At 33.1% G+C, this 24,462-nt stretch overlaps 1 protein-coding gene across 3 annotated transcripts in view; it reads left to right on the top strand.

Moving 5' to 3' along the window:
* Nucleotides 1–24,462, top strand: part of LOC106878026 (uncharacterized) — a 151,148-nt gene that overhangs the window by 70,024 nt on the left and 56,662 nt on the right. The window lies entirely within an intron of this gene.

Genomic DNA, 24,462 nt, shown 5'->3' with positions numbered 1-24,462 from the left:
AACCCGCTATTGCATTAAAACGTAGATTACATTCATCTATCACTCCAACAAGTGTTCTAATACCACACAATCATGTAATATTGAAAGCTATTTTGTTTTACTTCGTTTGTTAGCTACAATTACATTTGAAATGCTTTAGATTTTCCCCTCTTTATTTAAAAGATATATTTGTGTGCTTTTATTTATATGATATATACATACACGCATGCAATACATACATTCATCTAAGAATCCGGACATACATTCATATACATGTGTGTATGTGTGTATTTACATATATTGCATATATAGCTGGATATATTTATGTACATATATCCTGCTATGTTTGTGTGTGTGTGCAATCGCGCGCGCACACACTTATACACATACCTTATATACCTTACACTATATATTATTTATTAGTACAATTGTATTAGCTTCCTTAGACTGATCGTTTTAAATTTAAATTATCGATGTGATTTGGATCACACGACTGATGTCGAATGGGGGGAAAAAATCTCCCTGCATTTCTGATAAACATATGCAGATAGATACCTGCTCTTGTATGAAGGTATTGGCGAAATCTTTTCCACAGCCAAAATCTCTGTCATTGTTATGAGTGTCTTGTAATTGTCAAAAGTCAGATTGTTTGAATTGAGAAATATAAACAAGTGTTATCTCTCTCTCTCTCTCTTTCTCTCTCTCTCTCTCTCTCTCTCTCTCTCTCTCTCTCTCTATATATATATATATATATATATATATATATATAGATATAGATATATTAAATAAGAAATAACTAATAAACATTTTGATATGCATCATTCTTTTTTTTCTGCACGATAGAGATGTCTAGTCTTGCAGCATCTAATGCATTTAATTTGATGGTGCCGAACACTTTACATATATATATATTATTTCTCTTTTGTAATTTGCTCGGAAGCATAACCATATTGGACTGATGACCCAGTAGCTGAGATAAAATTACGTCGACACGTGAACTAGGACAGTGTGTAATAATTCTTCTCCAGATTCTTTTGCTTTCTCTGGATATGTATGTGTGTGTATATATATATATATATATATATATATATATACTTACATGCACACCCATACATACATGCACATATATATATATATATATAACACAATGGTGTGTATAATTAAGTGATTGACAAGTTATTAACAATCTTGTCATCAAAGTATTTTAGAATCTTGATCAGTAAAAATTTATCGACTATTATTTTTTTTTTTTATTACAAGATGTTCTCAGGGGAAGTGGCATGTAATCTTGATAAGAGTACATTCCTAGATATAAATCGTATCGATTTATAATGAAAACTTTCGTTCTAAACTTGGATAGCCCATCACGATTAGATAAGAGCAGACGTTTAGAATAATAACATTAATTGGATCTTAATGAATGCTTACAGCAGTTAAGAATAGTTTTTAGTTTTTATTGATTGAACTATCGATAAATGACCCTTGTAAATGCAACATGGTACTTTGAAAATCTCGTGAATGCCAGACGTTGTATGCTCTTCAAGAAGCTTCTTGATGTAGTATTTTATTACATTGTAAGCTTCAAGTATTCGCTACATTTATAAATTATCAGGTTGTCTCAATTGACTAATCAAGCAGAAATCGATCATCCATTCACTACTCTTAATGAACGTTGCATTTTATAATGTATTGATTGTATTCTACTCATAGAGAAATGATAGAAAAATAGCCACATATAATATATATATATATATATGTGTATGTATTGTCTAGATGATAAATGAGAAGGAATTTTGTTCGTCTATAATACCATGTTTTCTGATGGCGCGGTATCGTATTACTTGTGTTACTGGCGAATTGGTTGAGTGTTGATTTATTAATGTACAAAAACTGTTAAAGATGGGGTAGTTTTTCATTGTGTTAATATAGGAAGTTTCAGTTGGGTTCTGTTCTATATTTCCAGTAAGATGTAATATTGTTCCTTCTCAAGCTATGCCAAAGTGGGGGGGCTGCTTGCTCAGCTGAGCGAACCTCTCTCTCTTTCCTTTTCGCTTGTCCTGCTTTGGTAATGAGGGAGGGCGAGTTGGGGGGATTAAGCACTCGCTTTATGTCCAACATGGCGACACTTTCAAATAGCAACTGAGCTAAGACAGTGCGTGAGATCAGTAGCGAGAACATCGTTCCTGCCTCCTCCGCCGTTAGCTCCCTCACAGTTGCCAGCCAATGTGAATTAATAACTGCAGCCGTAGTACATACAACAGCAGCTAGTTCTAGGACACTACTAGTACACCTGCTTCGTTTCATTCTACTATGCAGTCGCTTAGAACTGTCGTGTATTTACATGAGTTCTCTCTAAATATCATTTATAGCATGCCATCCTGTACCTATCCGCTTTACCTGAAACTCTGTTAACTGCTTATTTTATTTATTTATTATTATTATTATTAATATTTTACTTATTATTCTGCTGACATGCATTTTTTTTTTTGTTATTCAAATATAAAGTTCATTTCCTTTGGATGTTGCTTTACAATTAGCTAGTGTTCCTGAAAAAGCTAATCCATTGAAATCTTTCGTTGTATAATATAACCGAATAATTTTGAGCAATTTTCGAATGAAATTCAAGTCACATGTTCTTTTACATTGCACAATTAGCCTTTTATTTTTGTCACACTAGTAGTGCTACTACTCCAGTTTGGAACTACTTCAACATATTTCTCTTTTAGACCTTTAGGCATTTAAGGAAAATATTTAACCGCACCAAACTGACCCGACTTTATCTTCTTTTACAACACGAGACTTTGATATGATTATAATAATATATGCAATATTGGGGTCTGTGTGAACTTTATGCAGTTTTTAAAGAAATAATTTACCTTTTATGTCAGACAAGTTTCTAGTTAAATAAAATAAGAAATAAGGGTATTTAGAAAATGGTGATTATTTCATTATGTTTCTTTCACTCTGTACTTAGTATTGTCTTACATTAGATTGTCTTTCTAAGTTATTTAGAATGCTGTACTTTTCAAAGCAGCTTTTGTTTATCATATGACCTTGAAAACTTTATCAACTGAGCTTTACTAAATGTTCAACATAGTTTATATAGAAATTATTTGAACTTTCTTAATGAAATGATTTGAAGATTTGAAAACTCAGCTGAGAATTAAGAAGGCCATGATTAATAGTATCAATATGACCTACTCTGTTCAATTAGATTGATAAATAGTTTATACATTCACTTGGAGAAGCTAACAAAATCTTAATTCTATTTATGAGAGGATGTTTTCTGCTAAGGTACATAAAAGCACATTAAATAATGAATTTGCAAGAAGATAGTTGTAGCAGCTATCTTGAATGTGAAATCCCCAGTGGTTATTTCAGAATATTTTACTCCATTAATAGCCAAAGGATGAAATGGAATAAATGTTTTCGTTAATTACAGACTAGGCAATATCATCTTTTATCAATGCCATTAAACAAACTCATGGGAAAGCTATGCAAAATAATCTTGAAATAACCCTAGCAATGAGGATTGCATAGTTTAGAAACTTAACATCTCCTTGGGGGCTTGTATAATACAGAAATTTTGCATACTTAAACAGAACACTTGGTCATTTCATTTACTGAATTAACACGTTTTACACTAACAAAATTTGTGAGGTTTTAAGCATAAGTAATTAGTCATCAAATGTTTATCAACATCTAAAAGTGCAGTTTGAGATAGAAGCTAACTCTAAGAAAGATAATCTGTAATTTAAAAAAAAAAGTTACTTTTGGTATAAACATGAGATGACCATTGATAATGAATTTTATGGTCAAAGTAGCTGTTGGAGGTATTGTCAAAAATATAACATTCACATTTGTATAGTTGTTGGTTGGATATTTATATTTAATTAGTGTCACACAGATTTCATGGTCTAATATTTTGATAGAGCAACCCTAGTGAGCTCATTTTGTATTTTTTATTGTTGCATTTTGTACTGATTATCGGAATTTACCAAGACAAATTGACACAATCATTTCTTGTTGGGTATTTTACAGTCAATTTTTCCATGGTGTTTCTTAAATGAAGAACTAACTCATCTATTGCTAATCATTGAACTGTAAAGTGGGAGTGGCAGTTATTTTCAGCTAGAGAGATTAAAGTTAACAGATTAATGTGTATTGCATAAGTGCACAATACAACAGCTGTTTCAGCACATGTTTGTTGATTTGTAGTTTATAGTGGCCCATTGGAGGCTCAATGGCCCAGTGGTTAGGGCAGCGGACTCGTGGTTATAGGATCGCGGTTTCGATTCCCAGACCGGGCGTTGTGAGTGTTTATTGAGCGGAAACACCTAAAGCTCCACGAGGCTCCGGCAGGGGATGGTGGCGAACCCTGCTATACTCTTTCACCACAACTTTCTCTCTCTGTTTCTGTTGTGCCTGTAATTCAAAGGGTCAGCCTTGTTACACTGTGTCACACTGAATATCCCCGAGAACTATGTTAAGGGTACACGTGTCTGTGGAGTGCTCAACCATTTGCATGTTAATTTCACGAGCAGGCTGTTCCGTTGATCGGATCAACTGGAACCACCGACGGAGTGCCAACAACTTAGTGGCCCATTAATAAATGTTAGATCTCTTGTTATGTCTTGTACCACACAACTCAGTGCATGTAATTATTTTAGCAGGAAACCACCTCTTCCAATGCAGGTAGCTTATGTACTTACTATTGATTACATGAAATACTGTATCTCTCAGGTTATCAAATGTAAATATTTGAATTAATTATGATTGTTCTACTTTAACAGTGTTAATTTACTACTATTAATTCTTTACAATATATAAACAAAAATGTTATAGATTAGTTACTTGGAGTTGGAATTTTCTAAAATAAAATATTCCCACAATTTGTTATGGGAGTTACTGTAATAGATTGGTAAATAAAGGGAGAAATAACAGAGGAAATCTGAAGCATTTCAAAGGTCATATGTCCTTCTTTCTCATGGGTGGGACAGATAAAAGCAGTGTTTAGATTTATGTAAAACATTTTCAGAAATTATTTTGTTTCTTTTATAACAAGCTTTGATGTCCTGTATCTTGTCTAGCCCCAGTAAAAGTTGTTAAACAAGCTTCATTTGTTTTTCTATTTTCAGCAGTTCCTTTTATATATATATATACATATATATATATATATATATATATATATATATATAATTTCTAATATTTATTTAATCTGTCTGAATTTACAAGCTGAAAATACTAAATGTCTAATTAACCATGGTTTGTAATTATATATAAAAAGTAATAAAGGAAATCTTAAATAATGTTTTTTTTTTTTTTTTTGCTTTATCAATTTTGAATCCACTAATGCATATAGTAGTTGCAGTTGTCTGGACTAAAAGTAAAAGGGGAAATGGGAGTATGATAGAGTATCTGATAATGGATTGATGAATGGAGGGAACTGGAAAACATTTCCAATCATGGTAAGATTGATTGCGATTGTTAAGCACTAAACAACTAGTCCATGCTTTAATACTCTGTTAGTCGCTTTATAACCTGACCTGCTACTCTTCTGATATCTTGTGTACTTTTAACACAAATGTGCAAGTTAGCCTCCTCCTCCTCCCTTTTATGATATTTTAATGTTAATCTTGGGAAGAAATAGCTTGTAAATGATGAAAGCATTCTTGAAATGGAAAAGTGAACAATTGAGCTTGTAACTATTAATATTTTCTATGGGCTGAAATTGGTGGGACTATCACAGACCAGAGAAAGGCAACCTGGAAGTTTTATGAAATCTAATCAATACTTGACATTTTTGAATTTGAATCTTACTGTAGTTCTTTTCACATTTTAATTGCGTTAGCTTGATAAAATAAAGCAAATGATATATAAGTTTAATCAGCTAACTATATTTCTTTTTTCTCTTTTGAAGCATTGAAGATTAGTAATGTGACAGTTTACTACAAAGCTAGTAGATCCAGTGTAGATAATAAGTGTGTAGAGATGTGATAAAGCTGGTAAATTTGGAATGGCAGATTAATTATGATACTGAGAGACGAAATGAAACAGAAACACAGTTGGATGTTGAGTACTGAAAGTAAATGGGCAAAGATTGTTTACCAACAAACTATAGAGCATTTATCAGAAAGTTGTACAGAATTCTGGTTATTAAATAAATGTGCATTCTAGAAATTCTATGGATAAGCTGTAGTTTGTTCTTTCAGAGAGGTGTATTTTGACCTTGGAAATGAACCCTTCATACATTTTTTCAGCTATGTTCAGAAAGTTTTTCCGGAAAGGTCACTTGAGAAGGTCTTTACATTTGCAAGAAGTAAAGAATTATTTGTGATATGTAGAAGAGTGATGAAACCATTTTTTTCTTGTTTTACTTGAGATGAACATGTGTGTTTGCTTTTCATGCTGTCTGATTCGCTGGTCTCTATTGAAAAAGTGTGTTAACAAAGGTTGTAGATGACATTCAAGAATTATAAGGTTAATAGCATGTAGAGCTTGTGTTTGGAAGTAAGGGAAATATGGTAAAATAAAAATAGGTTTTGATGAGGACTTAAAATTAAATAAATTGTTTTGCATACATGGAAAAAAACTCTGTTATCTAATCAAGTCACTGTCCATGACTGAACATTAAAAACTGCATTGACACAGATGAAATTTGCTACATACAGTCGAATTTTATATCCATGTAAGTTTTAAAGAAGAAAGGGAAAAACCCCAAACATTTCAGAGTAGTGTCACTTGAATTGCATGTTGGCATTTTGTAGTCGAGGTGAGGGTAGATGAATAGCCTGTGAGAATTGTGTAAATCATGGTGACAACAAAGTGAGAGTTATCAACATGTTCAGTGAAAAATTTGGCATGCAGTAATGTGTTCATCCAAGTTCAACTCACAACTACCTCCTGTTTACTGCAACAGAGGAGTTTCAGCTTGGTTCTCCATGGGAACTCCTGCAATCCAATGACTTTGTTCTCATAAGGGAATCAGTTGAAGAATTACAGGAAAAATTCCAAATGCAAAAGCAGTATGTAGAATTGAGAAACTGATAGACAATAAAGACGGTAGTCTTAGCAGGGAAGAAAACAATACTACTACTACTATTTAGGAAATGGTTATGCTTGATATGCAGGAAGAGAGTAGGTAGGAACACTACAATGGATACACAAAATGTGCAGTGGTATAACAGACATTGTCCAACAAGATGGATTTCCTACATAATAAGTGCACAGGAATAAGCAGTTGGTACAATCAAGAAATGAAGCCTGTCAGTTGACAAGGAGCTCCATTTGAAGTAGATAATAACTTAGGTAGCCTAACTGGCAGTGGATGTTCTGAAAGCTAGTAAACTAGTGTAAGGACTATGTTTAAAAAAGGTTAGGAAACAAAGGTATTCTCTCTTTGACTGAAGGACAGATTTATATGATGTTTGTGTGTAAATTATGATATAACATGGTAGCAACACATTGGCTCTGAGTATGGGGGATATATGAAGGCTGGGAAGAAATAAAACATTCACTGAATATTTAATGTCAGTTTGCCTGAGTGACTAGGCACAATGAATGTGTGGTGAGAAAATGAGAAAAAACAAATCATTAGTTATCAGCCATAAGGTATAGGAGAGAAAGCTGCATTAGTTTTGATATATGATGCATATGAAGAATGGTGGTTTGATAAAAAAAAGTGTCAAACAATGCAAGTAGAAGAAGTTTGTAGAAGTCAGAGATCGAAATGACTAGGCCTGATCATCTCAGGCCAGTGGTCCTCACAAGAGAGGTGACTAAGAACCATAGTGATGTGCAAATAATGGGTTTACATAGGTTTCTAGCATGAAGTTATTAAATGAAGGACCAAATATATTTGTCCAACCAATACAAGCATAGAAATACTGACAAAAAATATGTTGCTGATAGGAAAAAAAAAATATCAACAAAAAGATAGTGTATTCACTTTTTTGCACATGACTAAAGTATCTCACTCAGGATCTGATGGGTCCAAGGACTGAATCATACCTCATTGTCTGCTTTGGCATGGTTTCTTAAGCTGGATACCCTTCCAAATGCCTTTATGTGTGTGGCAAACTGTATTTTGATACTGCAAAGGAGATAAGATTGTCATATTTTTGGAGACACTGCAAGACTGGAAGTATGACATGATAAAGTTGCTTGTGGAAGATGTCCATATTCAGAAAGGTTGAACAATGAAAGGACAACAACATTGCTTGCACTGAACTTCTCAAAATCAAGGGATCTCTGGTACATGACTATTTTCATAATCTATTTTACGTCTGTTTGTTTTTCCATCTTGCATTGGATGGATAAATACTTATTCACGAGGCATTATTTTACTGTTGGATGCCCATTCTATCACTAACTATTAACTGCTTTTCAGGTGAGAGATTTTCCATTCCACTTGTCATCAAAAACACAGTACTACAGGATGACATATTAAATGTAATGTCATCATAACCTTTTGTTGCTCAGTTTCATGCAAAAATACAGAATGTAAAATTCTTACATACGCATAATATATATTTGTCTAATCCATACCAGCATAGAAAAATAGACATAAAGTGAACAAATGATTATATGATTGGTTTCCGTAGTTTTCATCTTCTAGTTTCATACACAATGCATTGATCAGTTTTAGGCTACAATAAGAGACTCTTGCCCAAGGTGCTAGGCAGTGCAATTGAACCTGTAACTACATGATTGCAAAGCAGAGGGTGATAGAGAAGTTTCCTTTTTTGAGAATGGACATTCTCATATGTCTTTATAGATTGGAATAGCTTTTTGCTGAGATGAATTAAAGAATTTGGTAAGGATATCTTTGGAGCACACTAAGGATAATGGAAGGAACAATGTCAAGTTTGGCCAGCTTCTTGGGTTGGTGTGATTGAAGAAGGTTGCAGTTTTGTAGAGGGGAATGAGAAAGGTAAAGGGAAGGAAGAGGAATTTTGTTGTGTATGGTGGTTTTAATCTTTGTTAAAGAGTGGTAGGTAAAAGGATTCTAAGACATCAGTTTTTAACAAACAGCTTAGGGCTTTTAAAATTTCAGCACTGAAACAATGGATCCTTTCATTTTATATTTATTACATTTTTGAAGATTTCAATAACCATGTTTTCAGCCTTTCTCTTCTACAAATTCTTTACACTTGGATCTCTTGGCACTTCTTTACGTGATTATCATCATCCATAAACATTTTGTGTCTGTACCAGTCCAATTTCCTCACTCTGATTTCTTTTCATACCCAGCTCATTTGTACTTTGTCATTTATGCACACTAACATTATACATCCAGCAGAGCATGCTCTCTTTCTTTCCAGTCTTTGCATACCCTTTGTATTTAGTGACTATATTTTGCTTCCATGCAACATCTCACTATATATTTAAGCATAATACAATTTACCCGTTACTTAGAGAGAGAATCCCTTTGTTGCTAGCAGATGTAACAACTCCCTAAACTTTGAGAAAAGGCTAAATTGTATTGTGCTTATGTATGAAGTACCATGTTGCAGGGTAGCAAAACAGCTAGAAAGGAATGAATTGAGCATGTTTTAGGAATTAAATGTAGTGTGGAAGGAATATAGGTTTACTTTGAGGCCTCTTAATTCTAGGTTTTGCTTGTCTAGTTTGGAATTTTTTCTCTGTCTTTGATAGATTTAGCTATAAGAACTACACCATGGAATTACAGGAGTTTCTATGGGCAACTAGTCTTCAGTTATGGCTTGGAGAATTATAATAAACAGAAGTGGTTTGAGATTCCTCTTATTGCAATACTAACCGTGCTGACAACATCTCACCATTCTCACAAGCCATTCATAAACACCTAGGTTTGTTGAGATCACTGACTACAGAGCATGGCACTCTGTCAAAAGCCTTCTTCCAACCAATGAATGCCAGAGTAGCTTACTCCTCATTAAAGACTTCTCTTGTAGTTGTCTTACTAGAAAGGAGTATCAATGATAGCCTGATCTGGTTCAGAGCCAAATTGCATCCCATCTAAGCCAATCCTTTTCCCAGTTAGTTTATGCTAAAACTCTTACTATTATTTTTATAACTTGATTCATCAGTGTGCTACCTCTGTAAGTATCCTTCTAAAGCCACCTCTCTTGGTCTTTTAACTGTTGATGATGATACTTCTATACCGGTCATTGTTTGTGACATCTTCCTGTACTACCTGGGTAACTACGTAACTGACTAGCTTGAACTCTACTTCACTGGACATTATCAGCTTTTTGTTTTCATCACTTTATTGACACTTTCAACCCTGCACCTGTGAACTTCAATAACTGATTTCTCTGTTGGGTCTACTGAAGGCAATCCAGCTTTTTCTTCACATATTCTCTACATCTAGCAATCTCATAATATTTCCAAACCTCTTCTTAGCATTGATGAGATGAAGTGCACTGCTGTCATTATGAAAACACTTTTCTCCTGGACACTGGCGAAATGAGAGATGAATTTGGTATTATCAGCACTTGAAGGTATTAAACTGGATAGTAAAAATTTCCAGCATACCATTCTATTTCCTTGGCCATCTCTACCCTATATAAGCGGACGTTAAACGACGACGACAATACGTACAGACACACACACGCACACACACACACATATATATATATATATATATATATATATATATATACCGCCTGACTGGCCTTTGTAGGGTTTTCGAGCAAGATCGTTGCCAGTGCCCCTGGACTGGCTCTTGTGTGGGTGGCACATAAAAGACACCATTTCGAGCGTGGCCGTTTTCGTGCGGGTGACACGTAAAAGCACCCACTACACTCTCTGAGTGGTTGGCGTTAGGAAGGGCATCCAGCTGTAGAAACTCTGCCAAATTAGATTGGAGCCTGGTGTTGCCATCCGGTTTCACCAGTCCTCAGTCAAATCGTCCAACCCATGCTAGCATGGAAGGCGGACGTTAACGATGATGATGTTGATGATGATGAATAATGATTAGAAATTATGGTATCTGATATCCATTTTGTTACTGTAAAATGAAACAGTAAATTTGAGCAGTGAATGCTCAGTTATTTTAATTTTTAATTGATATTTTTTATAATGCTAACTTAACAGTCATCATTCTCATTATCATAACATTTATTTTTGTATTCTGGTATGAAGTAGTCTGATATGCAAGATAACATTTCGTTATGTTTTTTAATCACTTTATCTATAAGATTAAGTATTACTCTCAGTTCGGATGGGACATTTCCAAAAGCCATGCTTTTAATGGGAACCTGCTATAAAATTTCCACTCAGCATGCGTTTGTCAATTACAGCATTGTCACATCTCTTGCATACGTAGGACAATATCTTTGTTGTCTAGTTGCTTTTTCAACTTCTTTCTCAAAATTTCTAATTATTATAAATCCAGTAGATTATAATTATCTTCTTACACTCTAGATACTCTGGTATACTTCTATTTCCTTTCCACAATATCATAGGTTTTGCCCGTCGCAGAGATTCTTACAAAGACTTTCTGAACTTCATTGATTTCTTTGTGTTTAAGACATTATGCCATCACTACCTCCTCTGTAAGCTTTGTGTTATTTAGGTAGTTATATAAACCATTTTTTTTCCAGTTAGCTATTTCATTCATGTTGTTAACTGCCTGCTCCTGCATTAACTACAATGTATCTACTACCTTCTTGCATTTAAAATATAACTTTTGCTTTCATTCTGTAGAGTTAATAACCTTTCTATTAACAAAAAACTTTTGATCTTAGATTTTTTTCATCTTTAGGCTTTTAACAATCCTATTTTGGTATTTGGATATTTTTCTTAGTTCTTTATGTATTCTGTATTAAAACTGGTTCTTCTGCATGCTGAAGGTCTTTAAATGATCCAACTTTGTACTACTTTGTAATAGATTTTTGATATTAGAATGGAGATCAGAGCTGAATGTTAACTTAGTGGACACTCACTGATTCACTGCTGATTCTGCCTTTATTTGTAGATTGTGGCTTGAACTATCTTTTAGCTGTCAGAGTGTAGAACAAACTTCTTTTTGGCTAATTTGAAATACTCATTTAGTTTTCCATTACGTCTTTAGATGTCTCTCTCTTTGCTGTTCCCTTTCCAAATTTGCTGCTTGATTTTCTGTTGTTTTATCTACTGGATTAGTTCATTATCATTTGGTAGGGCCTCTGTTCAATCCTCTGAACTGGTCAATAGCACAAAATGTCAAATGTAAATTGTTGATATTCTGGAAATCAAATTTGTGAATTAAATAATTCTATTTGCTAGAATTTGCACTTGTACATTTAGGTCAAGTATATTTGAAAATGTTTGGTAATTGTATCTAAATTCTTTGAATGTTAGATTTCTTATGAAGATTAAGTATTTTGAATTGTTTAGTGATTTAAATGACATCTATATTGTAAGTTAAGTTGTGGTATTATATGTCACTTTTATCATCTTATCAAAATCACCATAACCTACTCATTGATGACCGAATTACTGTTAAGTGAGTATATACATGAGCGTAAAATTATATACTACATTTTTTTCTTATTTTGATCTGTATGCAATTGAATAAATTCTACATCAAGTTTGATTATTTTCATTATGTGTTTCAGAAAAATAAGTGAGGAATGCTTCATGAGTTGTACTAGATATAGGATACATTTGGAGTAAAATCTCTGAATAGTTTTCAGTGTTTGGAATGAAGTTGAGACAGGAACAAATGTAGATGAGGTTTGCTAATTAGTGAAAAGGTCCATTATGCTGTACCTCTATCTTGGAGCAAGTTATATATAGTACATCTTAGCCAACAATTAGAACTGTGAATGCTGAGAGAATTTGACAAGAGTTTATAACTGGATTTATTTTCTGTGTCAGTTTTATTAAAAAAACCCAGGGAATATATTTATTATGTTACCACATCTAAAAATAAGTAAATTTAGAGTTTTTGATACCATGAAAACCTACAAGTAGAATGTTGTGTATTCTCGTTTTGAAATTAATTTGAATTTTAAAAGTTTGAAGGTACAATATGAATTGATAAATGAACTATGTATAAAAAAATAATTGGCTGGTACAAACAGGAAATAATGTTTCTTTTGATTTAAACAAATAGCATAAAAAGATATTATCAACTAGATGGTTAGAAGGTGTGGTTGAGTTAATTAAAACAATACTAGAATGATTATTAAATCTTAAAACTAGCAAAAGATAAAAGATGTATCTAACTCATATCTGTATAGAAAGTTGTAAACATAATGTCTATAAAAATTTGATAATATAATATACTGAACATTGTGAGGATATTAAAAGCAAATATCATAACTATTAAGCTAATATACGTGTGTTCTTGAGTGGTAATTTTTTTTCTTTTTTTTTTTACATTACAATAAGAGTTTTAACACAGTAATTAGTAGTTGGATAGTAGCAGTCAGCTTGAATGAGCTGATCCAGTACTTAGAAGACAAGCTAAATCAGCTTCGGATAAGATTTGAACACAAGGATATAGCTTCTTAGTAATTGTCTTGTCTGCTGGAGTTATCTGCTATTGAGATTAGTTTGTTGTGAAATCAAAGAAAAAGATTTCTTGAATTGTCATATGGTCAAATAACATTTCAAAAATCACCTCTAGGAACATCTCTGTGATATAATCACCAAGGTTGCTGAGAATAATGCTTTGATCTGCTCTTTGATTAATTATATAAGATTTACAACACATTTTCACTATGATGGTTTGAGGGGATTTGTTTTCATTTGATCTATTTAAGTCCTTGTGATCATATTTTAGACAAGCTTTCCTATTTTAATAGGTCAACACTGATTATAAAATAACTAAAGTATATCTCTTAACCTAGTGTTGGATATTTATTAAGAATTTATGTAATTGGTATAATAATTACAATTAGTAGCTTACACTTGCCTCATTCTCTTTTTTGTGTAGAATTAAATAAAGTTGAATAGAATAAAATATTAACAGGACTGCTTAAGGTTTAAGATAAGACTTATTCTCTTAGACAAACAAATATCCCTTAAGAAGTTTCTGCTTAAAAGTGATGCACAAAAACCAAAGTTATGTAGTGTAATATAACTTAAATTTGAGGTTCTTTGTCTAAAAATAACTTTAAACTTATAATAAACCATCATGTGCACAGTGAAGAGTGAGCATCAAATCAATGACATAGATATTCATTCTTAATATGTTCCAGCAGATTCAAACATGAATATGCTAATTGCTATTGTATTTTGTCATTGGAGAGCAAAATCTCCTTTCAGATGATTATCTGTTTGTGACACACTTGATTTACTGAGTTAAAGGGAATTTGAGTTCTTGGTGTTTTGATTTTATTGTGTCTCTCTCTTCACTCAACGGTTTCTTGGACCAATGAATCTAGCAAGAGTTCTGACTCTTGATTATAGAATTCAGCCAGCAAATTATTTACTGAAGCATGCTAACTGATAATAGATCATCATGTGCAATTATGGACAGCAAAAATAAAAATGATGACATACACATTCATTTTTAATATGTTCCTGCAGAACTTACAACTTGATTGTTGAATTGAAAATGATTAATGACTGATATAATCCACAAAGTTAGAAGCCTTGTAAATATTTTTGTATTATCTAATGAATATGAAGTCTGTAAAAATTTTAAGTTTCTTGATGAATACCATACTCATAAAAATGCAATTTTGGGGGAATAATTTCCGTTTGCTAATTTGCTGTACTGTGATACACACAGGCACACACATACATACCCCCCACCCCCCGCAATACATACACATGTGCATGCACACATACATATGTCAGCTAGTACCTCACATCTAATTATTTGTATTTTGCATTTCTGATTATTAGACTGGGTCTGGGATATGATATAAGTGATTCATTGTTTAGAATATATAGGCATTTATAATAAATAACCAAATATGAAGAGTCAGCTGTCATAACCATATATAACTCTTGCCCCTTGACATTGAGTTTCATATATATAAAACAGTTGCACATCTTAAATATTGACGGCAGTTTTGTCTTGTGGAAATACATGGTATTTACAAGGATTTTATGTTTAATACATTGATTCAGTTACTTGTGTTCTAGTTTACATAACACTACCACAACTTGGGTTAGTTGCTATGGTGAAAGTTTATTGGTTGGATGGACTTCCGCCTGACTCGGGCAAGCATAAAACATACAGATGTTAAAATATAAGTGGATGATGATTAAAAAAAGGGAAAAAATCTATATTTGGGTGTTTGTTTTCAGCTTGGCAGATTCTTTTACATGTTTCTTTTCCTTTCTATTTTTGATGTAAGTAAAGGATAAAGTTTGGCAAATTACACTTTTTTCTCTAAATATTCTTTGTACTTCAAAGTATTTTAGTATTTGAAAGTATTTGAATAAGTTCATTATTTGCAGTGATATTTAAAAAAATTACCTAAAAATAACTGCAATTTGAAATCTGTTTGAATTTTTTGAAGTTGTGTTTTGTTAGATTAAAAATTCATTGCATTTTTATGATTTCTTAAGTATAATGAAAGCTGCAAATGGTTTCCATATAAGAGATAGATATCCAGGGCTGTGGAGTCAGATGCAATTATTAGTTTACTGGAGTTGGAGTTAGGTGGTAAAAATGTACTAACTCTAACTAAATGTATATTGTAATATATGTGTTGAAGTTTTAAACAATCCTTTAATCTTGAAAAGGAAGGATTATATATGTAATTGAGTTCATTTCTTTTAAAATGGTTGTTTGTTTAGTTGCTTTAAGTCTTTTAGTGTTAACTTAGATATACTTTAGATTTTTGAACTGGTAAAGAAAGATGTTCTTAATTTCAATATAAGAAATATATGACTAGAAAAATATAAGAAATGTTTGATTAGCTTAATTGCATCTACAGGAGTTGGTGGTCCATAAAGTGATGAGGCAGAGTTAGATAAAGGTTTTGTGCATGATTCCACAGTCTTGCTAAGATCATCATCTTTGAATTAATACATATTATTAAATGTTCTTTGAGTTCCAAAAGAGAAATCCAATGAGCCAATCTCAGGTAATTTTTTCCTTTCCTGCTGCTAATCACTCAAATACGAAGAACCTGTTTGTCAGTCAGGAAAACTGAGACAAGGAAAGTTACTTTGCTTATGTCATTGTAAAATGATGGGGAGACTTTAATTCATGGCTACAAAGCTGTTGTGTCTGTGATATAAACATATGGGAAGACAGTGGTTGGTCACTCTTATATTTCAAGAAGGGTACTTACAAAGGGCCTAGGAAGTATGTGTTATTCTTGTTGAGTTTAGAATCTTTGTCAAGAATGGTATGACCAACTGTATTACTAATGTACTTCTATTATCTTACATAACATGTGTCAACTTATGAACTGATCTTTTTTGTAGTTGTTTTTTTATCCTTATTAATTTTTCAGCTTTGTGATGTCCAATATTCTTCAGTATTCTATTTCTTGTGCCTTTGAAATACATGTATCTAAAGTACTTAGGACATTTGAGGCATGATTAAAAGTATGACAATCTCAGATACAATTTCCATGGTCAAGTAATTTTTTAAAAATAAATAAATGTATTATTTATAATCATCATTGCTATTTATACAATTTCCTATGCTGATAGGAGGCATATAATTGATCTGATTAGCTGTGCACAAATCTATGAAATACTGTTACTAAGATTAATAACTGAGAGAAATGAATTTTACATGGCTTTTATTGAGATTGTTTTTCTTTTTCTCTCTCTCTCTCTCTCATGATAATTTGTGTACATAGTTTGACTGTACTGTGCTTATATTGGCTTTTCTGATTGAGAATATACAATACTTGTAATCTTAGAGATGTATCACATGATACATGTTCTATTTATGTGCTGAAAGCCTGGACAGTAAAGGGAAAATGTTGAGAATGGATGTTGAAAAATTTTGTAAGGTCTCGTAATCGGTACATGTCTAAGAAATATGGAAGTTTATGCTAATTGCATAAGTAGTGAATGCAGATTTTTCTTGGCTAATATGGAATGTGAAATTAGGGAAGACAAAGTGAAGAAATCTCTTGACAGATCTATTATGGTACAAATTAGTTTTGGGGAAAATACCTTGATATAAAAATCAGTGTGTGGGTAATTAAAAAAAAAAAATGCAGTTTTAGAAAAATTTGCATGATGATACAAGTACTTGATATTGATTGCCTGAAAGATTTTGTCAACAAGGAAATTGAATTTAGAGCTGATAAATTTATTCCAATCTCATATCTAGTTGGTGTTTTATTTCATCTGCAGAGTTGACATTGTTAAGGTTGAGGGAATTTACTATTGTTAGCATATGTTCATTCAGTGATTTTGCTTTTGTTGTATACCTCATGTCATCAATTCAGATTTAACTGTTCTCGTAGAGTCTGTGTCCTTGAACAAGACTTGACTTTACTTACTCTTATACTCTTATTGCCCTGACTGAACAAAAATTAAATGTCACTATGGTTGAGTGGATAGCAATACAAAATGTATCTATCAGCAATTTCTATAAGAAATAAACCATCCATGTAAGGTTGAAAAATGGATGTAAAATAGAAAAAACAAAAAGCTGTCATGCTTTTATTTTCACTTTACAGCACACCATTTTACTTTTTATTTTTTATTTTTTATTTTTTATTATTGCATGGGTTGGACAGGTCTTCTCTGTTAGTGTTTCCCATTTGTGGTCTTTTGTCATCTCCTTCATGTGAATCAACTTTCAACACATCTTCCTGTATCTTCAGCAGAACATTTGCTTATTTCAGCTGGCTCTTCTTTATCTAACTGTGTCATCCTCCCTATGCATCACATGTTCATTTCAGCTGAGACTTCTTTCTTGAACACTACATCTGATTCGTCCTACACTCAGTTTTTCTCTCAGCTCACTTGTACTTCATAGTTTATGCACATCAATATTATACACTCAACTGAACATCCTACCTCATTCTTCCTCGCCCTTGCACATCCTCTTCATTTACTACCATGAAATGTCATTTCTTTGCAAACATTTTACAGTCTTCATTTCGCTTGGAGACAATGCCTTTGTTGCTTGCAGAGGTAATAGCTCCTTGAACTTTTACCATCCCATTTTTACTCTGGCTATTATGTTCTTGAATCTCCACCGCATCCACTATTGTTAGTTAAGTCATCTATGTAACAGAGTTTATCAACTATTGGGTTGGCAAGAAAGTTATTTCGTTTTTTTTAGTGTGAAATATAAGTAATTTTTTTTCATACAAAGAATGAACTTTAATCAATTATATGTTTTCCATTTTGTTCGATGACCTTTTGCCATCTTTCTGGCAACTTCATGATTCTGCACTCTTAGAACTTCTGGTCCTTATCAACCAAAAACTGATGCAAGTGTGATTTCAGGTTATCATCATTATTGAAAGTTTTACCATTCAAAGAATTTTGCAAACTTTGAAATAAATAGTAATCTGATGGTGCAAGGTCAGGGTTATATGGTGGATGTGACATCCATCCCAACCAAGCTCCAATAATTTTTCACAAGTTAGCAAAGATGTGTGGTCTAGCATTGTCATGGTGGAACTCTATTCCTTTACGATTTGCCAATTCTGGCTGTTTTTCTTTGATTGCTTCCTCCAGTTTCATTAGTTGTTAACAGTAAACATCTGAATTGATTGTTTGGTTCCTTGGAAGCAGCTCAAAATACACAACACCTTTGTTATCCCACCAATTTGACAGCATGACCTTTTTTAATGCAATTCAGCTTTCAGTGTGGTTTGTGCTGGTTCATTATGCTTGGACCATGATTGTTTTTGATTGATGATATTGTGCACAATTCATTTTCCATCACCAGTGCTGATTTGTTTAAAAAAAAAGGTCGATTTCATTGTGTTTGAGATGCATATCTCAAATATTGATTCATTGTGTTAAGTGAATCTCTTTCAATTTATGTGGCACCCAAATATTGAGCTTCTTAACAAGTCCAAGATGCTTGTTTTTGCATTCCATGTTACAATTGATACTGAACTTGCATGCAATTTGCTTCTAAAGTAAACTAGAAGTAACAGCTATCAAATGTCAAAAGGAAAAAAATCATAACATTGACAAAAGTCATTAAAAAAAATCATAACTCTATTTTCGAAAAGCAAAATTACTTTCTTGCCAACCCAGTACTTTTTTGAGGCCTTCTGAGGAGTTGATAAGATTTATTTCATGGATGCTGTTATTGCTAACTACTTCTGTGTATCTGCTACATGAAGTCCTTCTCTGTTAGTCAGCCTGTGATTCCACTGTGCCTCCTGCAACCACTATATGGAATTCCTACTTATCTTTTATTCTACATTTTGTTCATGTCCACTCCTCAGAAGCCCATAAAATCTTGTCTTTTTTCCCTGTCTACTTAAACTTAGGTCTGCTGTCTTTAATTCTTTGTATTTCAGATTAAATGTACAAACCAGATTATTTGGTTTCCTTCCTATCATTTACATCACTAACCTCAAAACTCACCCTCCAGAACTTTTGTTTCTGAAAGTGCAAATGACAAATGTTTGTCATTCAGCATTGCTTTAGTCTAGAAAATGTGAACTGGTACAGACAGTGCTAAAGATTACAAAAGCAGAAATGATTACTGAGATAAACAAGATTGTGTAATATGAGGTCTTTAAGATGAGAAATATAACTACTGTAGTATTTAATTAACAGAAGTAATAATTATCATTATACAATGTTTTAATGATCATTTATGCTAGTGTGATTTGCATGAGTAAGCAAAATTCCTTGTTACTACCTCTTTTCTTAGTGACCCTGTTTTTAGCTTTTGTTTCAGTTTTTATTCCTATGGTTTTATCATAATGTGTCTAATTCTCACATCTTTCACATAAAACATGAGATAACACTAATCTCTGTCATTCCAAGTAATAGCTGCAGTTTCTGAATCCCAGTTGCATACTGCTTTGTCATAGGAGCAAGCATTGTTGTGTGATTAAGAAGTTTACTCCATTATCACATGGTTTGAAGTTCAATCTCGTCGCACAACACCTTTGAATTTGGTAACCGAAAACTGCAAAAGCCCATTGTACATATATGTACGCCCTGTTTGCATTTGTGTTTGATACAACACTGCTTGTTGAAAAACTTGTGTTATGATGAAAAAGGTAACTTAGCCACTCGATAAAATAAGTACCAGATTCAAGTAAGCACTGGAGTTAATATGATCTAGTTAAACCTACAGCCATGGTGCATTGACCAGTGAAAACCTGTGAAAGAATAAAGGGAGCTATCTTACTAATCTTTCTAATCTCTTCTATTCAAGAGGTTATTAATTTTCAGTTTTATAATATCATCCCTTAAAATAGGAATTAGACTGGTGCTTTTTGAATATGTAGAAATATTGCTACAAAAAATATCCCTTTAAACTTTCAGTAATTACATAAGAATTGTATAGCTATTGTCTTTTATTTGGATCTGCTATGAGGCTTGATTAGCAATGTCTTGATAGCAAAATGTATCTATTACTTTTAAACTACTATAGTAATTTATCTACTACTTTATTATCTTTTGTGTCAATATGCTATCTTGATTTCTAGATAGGTTATATAACTTGTACGTCAATCTATGTAATGTAGACTATCTCCCGCTTTTGCTTACATATTCATTAAGGCTATTTATCTGTTGAGAAATTAGGTCTCAGTATTTGAGATTAGTATTAGTATTAATTATATTGCACCATTTATTTTAACTTTATTATTCTTGGTGATTATTGTAGAGCAAAAGTTAACTAACTCTAATAGTTTTTTTTTTACAATCTACATTAACCAGCCGTCTTTTGTAAAATAAGCTTTATCTGGTAGCAGTAATAGTCACAAATTTACTATAAACACGCACGCACGCACACACACACACACACATTAACGGAGCCTGTAAGAGATGTTAAAATTTCTTTACATTGTAAAGTTTCTTAAACAGAAGAATTGTAGATTTATAGACTTGTTTTATTCTCCCACATCAATTCAGTAAATATAGGAATGATGTAAAAGTATTACACACTGGTGTGTTTTGAAAATTGTTTTGCTTGGGAGTTGGCATAATTATTATGGGAATTACTATAATTATAGATTTTTTTTGTACAGAAAAGAATAAATTAGCTAGGACAAGACAAAAAGATAAATTTGTTGTTAGCTGAACTGTAACGTTGCATAGTGAATACGTGTTTGATTATAAAGAAAATGAAGTGTGCACATACTGAAAGTATGTCACGCTTGTAACTTGCTTACTTACACAACTCAGACAAATCCAGTTTTGAAGTTTTTTGTTTTTTTACTTCAAAAGAATTCAAGTAACCAACAATACTTTTACATTATAGGTTTATCAGAGTTAAATACTTGTCCCTTCCTTAGATCTTGTATTTTTCGACTGAAACTTAGATTTCTTTTTGTTTATATTTTATGGTTAATAATAGAATTTAGATGAAATTATTTGATTTCAAAAGAGACAGTGATTGCTATGAAGAAAATTAGAAATAAGTGAACATACAAGTTGAAATTTTGTTAATAATAATCTTAACCTGATGAAACTTATAACCGTTTCATTACTTTGAAATATATATGCAACTTTATTTAATAAAACATTTTTTTTTTTTTTTAGAAATTAAATAAAAAATAAAAGTGGCTAAATAATTATATCATGATATAAATTTTGGTTCCAGGCTCAGTCTTTGATATCTTGGATTAGTCTCTTCTACTATAGCCCTGGGTTGATCAAACCCTTGTGGGTGGATTTGGTTGAAAGAAATTGAAAGAAGCCCATTGTGTGTGTGTGTGTGTGTATGCGTGTATATATATATATATATATATATATATATATATATATATATATATATATATACACACACACATACGTATGTGTGTGTATGTGTCTGTATATTTATGTGTGTGTGTGTGTGCATGTGTGTGTTAATGTCTCTTTGCATTGTCATCATGTAACAGTTGTTAATGCGTATCACTATCATGTAAGCATGTATCCTTTATTTCCAATCTTCCATGAAAATATGTCTGGTTATGGGGAAATATTACATCACTTGGCAACAGGAAGGGCATCTGGCTGTAGAAAATCTGCTTCAACAAATTCCATGCAAGCATAGAAAAGTGGATGTTCACACTATGCTGATGATGAAAATAACCCCACCCCACCTCCCCAAACACTGAGAAAGCTTGCAAATAAGAAACCTGTTTAAATGAATTGTTCAAACTGTTCATTTGGCCTTCTTGCTATGTAAACATTATCTTGATAGTGTGTTCTATAGCAGAGTTACAGTAGAATTTTATTTCTGGTAAATTTTAAAGTGTGTGAAATTAAGAATAAATTATGTGGTTTTATTTATTACATATTTATTAATCATTTGTTTTTAGTTAAAAAGAACTATGTAATTGCTTCATATGTATTTTAGACTATATATATCTATAATAATATCTCAAGAATAGTATTTTGAAACTTATTTGACTTCAATTTTTTTCCATACATTTGACAGCTGCACTTTTATTAAAGTGGCATGTTATCAAAAACAATAAAACTCTGGACAGGGAGTATTTAGCCTCTTCCTATTTTCTAAGTTCAAAGCTTTAATTTTCTTCCCTATAAGTACTAATAGCTACAAATGTGGTCAATTCAATTCATTACACATTCCCATCTTACAAAAATTGGCCTGGTATCTGAGCAAATCATTGTTTTGTTTTTGAATTTATTAACTTGATTGCATTTGTCTGTAATTGATGGCTTGGCATTTCTGTGAGGTGTATGTACATATATATATATATATATATCATCATCATCATCGTTTAACGTCCGCTTTCCATGCTAGCATGGGTTGGACGATTTGACTGAGGACTGGTGAAACCGGATGGCAACACCAGGCTCCAATCTAATTTGGCAGAGTTTCTACAGCTGGATGCCCTTCCTAACGCCAACCACTCAGAGAGTGTAGTGGGTGCTTTTACGTGTCACCCGCACGAAAACGGCCACGCTCGAAATGGTGTCTTTTATGTGCCACCCGCACAAGCCAGTCCAGGGGCACTGGCAACGATCTCACTCGAAAATCCTACGGGAGCCAGTCAGGCTGTACTGGCAACGGCCACGCTCAAAATGGTGCATCTCATGTGCCACCCGCACAAGAGCCAGTCCAGGGGCACTGGCAACGATCTTACTTGGCTTGCCGGGTCTTCTCACGCACAGCACATTTCCAAAGGTCTCGGTCAGTAGTCATCGCCTCGGTGAGGCCCAATGTACGAAGGTCTTGCCTCACCACCTCAGCCCAGGTCTTCCTGGGCCTACCTCTTCCACGGGTTCCCTCAACTGTTAGGGTGTGGCACTTTTTCACGCAGCTATCCTCATCCATTCTCACCACATGTCCATACCAGCGCAATCGTCTCTCTTGCACACCACAACTGATGCTTCTAATGTTCAGCTTTTCTCTCAAGATACTTACACTCTGACGGGTATTCACATTGACATTACACATCCAACGGAGCATACTGGCTTCATTCCTTGCGAGCTTATGTATGTCCTCAGCAGTTACAGCCCATGTTTCACTGCCATGTAGCATGGCTGTTTGTACGCATGCGTCATACAGTCTGCCTTCTACTCTGAGTGAGAGTCCCTTTGTCGCCAGCAGGGGTAAGAGCTCTCTAAACTTTGCCCAAGCTATTCTTATTCTAGCAGCTACACTTTCAGCGCACCCACCCCCACTACTAACTTGGTCGCCCAGATAGCGGAAGCTATCGACTACCTCTAGTTTTTCACCCTGGAATGAGATATATATATATAATTTAGATGTAACCTGTTTTTTTTTCTAGATAGGACTTTTAAAGCTAGATACATGCTGTGTTTTGACAAAGGAATTATTTTAGTGCTGGATTGAACCTTCTAGTTTCTTCAGAAGAATTCATCCAGTTTGCTTTAACTTAACAATTAGCATTTATTTCATTCATTGCTTTTTATATTTTGTTTTTGATTTCTCTCTGTATAATAATTTGTAATGCTAATATAGTAATGTGCATATTAATGGATCTTGGATTATAATAGTAAATTTCTAAATTAGGCACAAGCCAGGAATGTGTGGGTTAAATTGTATTTGACTGGAATTTCATTTTATTAACCACAAACATAAGGTCAGGAGTTTGATTCCCAGCAGTGCATTGTGTGCTTAAGCAAGTCAATTTATTTCACAAGCTGACAAAAATGAGTAGTACCTGTAATTCAAAGGGACAGCTGCATCACATTTTGTGTCACACTGAATCTCCTTGAGAACTATGTTAAGGGTACACATGACTGTGGAGGGCTCAGCCACTTGCATGTTAATTTCACAAGCAGGCTGTTCCATTGCTCAGACTAACTGGAACTCAAGTCGTCATAACCAACAGAGTGCCATTTTATTTTATCAACCTGTGAAAATTGAAAGGTAATGTTGACTGTGACTGGATTTGAACTCTGAATATTTCAAAAAATTTTGCAATACATTTTGTTGCAATACAAATT

The sequence above is a fragment of the Octopus bimaculoides genome, chromosome 6 (assembly GCF_046866305.1).
Source record: "Octopus bimaculoides isolate indiv1 chromosome 6, ASM4686630v1, whole genome shotgun sequence".
Classification (NCBI taxonomy): domain Eukaryota; kingdom Metazoa; phylum Mollusca; class Cephalopoda; order Octopoda; family Octopodidae; genus Octopus; species Octopus bimaculoides.
The sequence above is the reverse complement of the archived record's forward strand: the minus strand, read 5'-3'. Positions and strand labels throughout refer to the sequence as shown.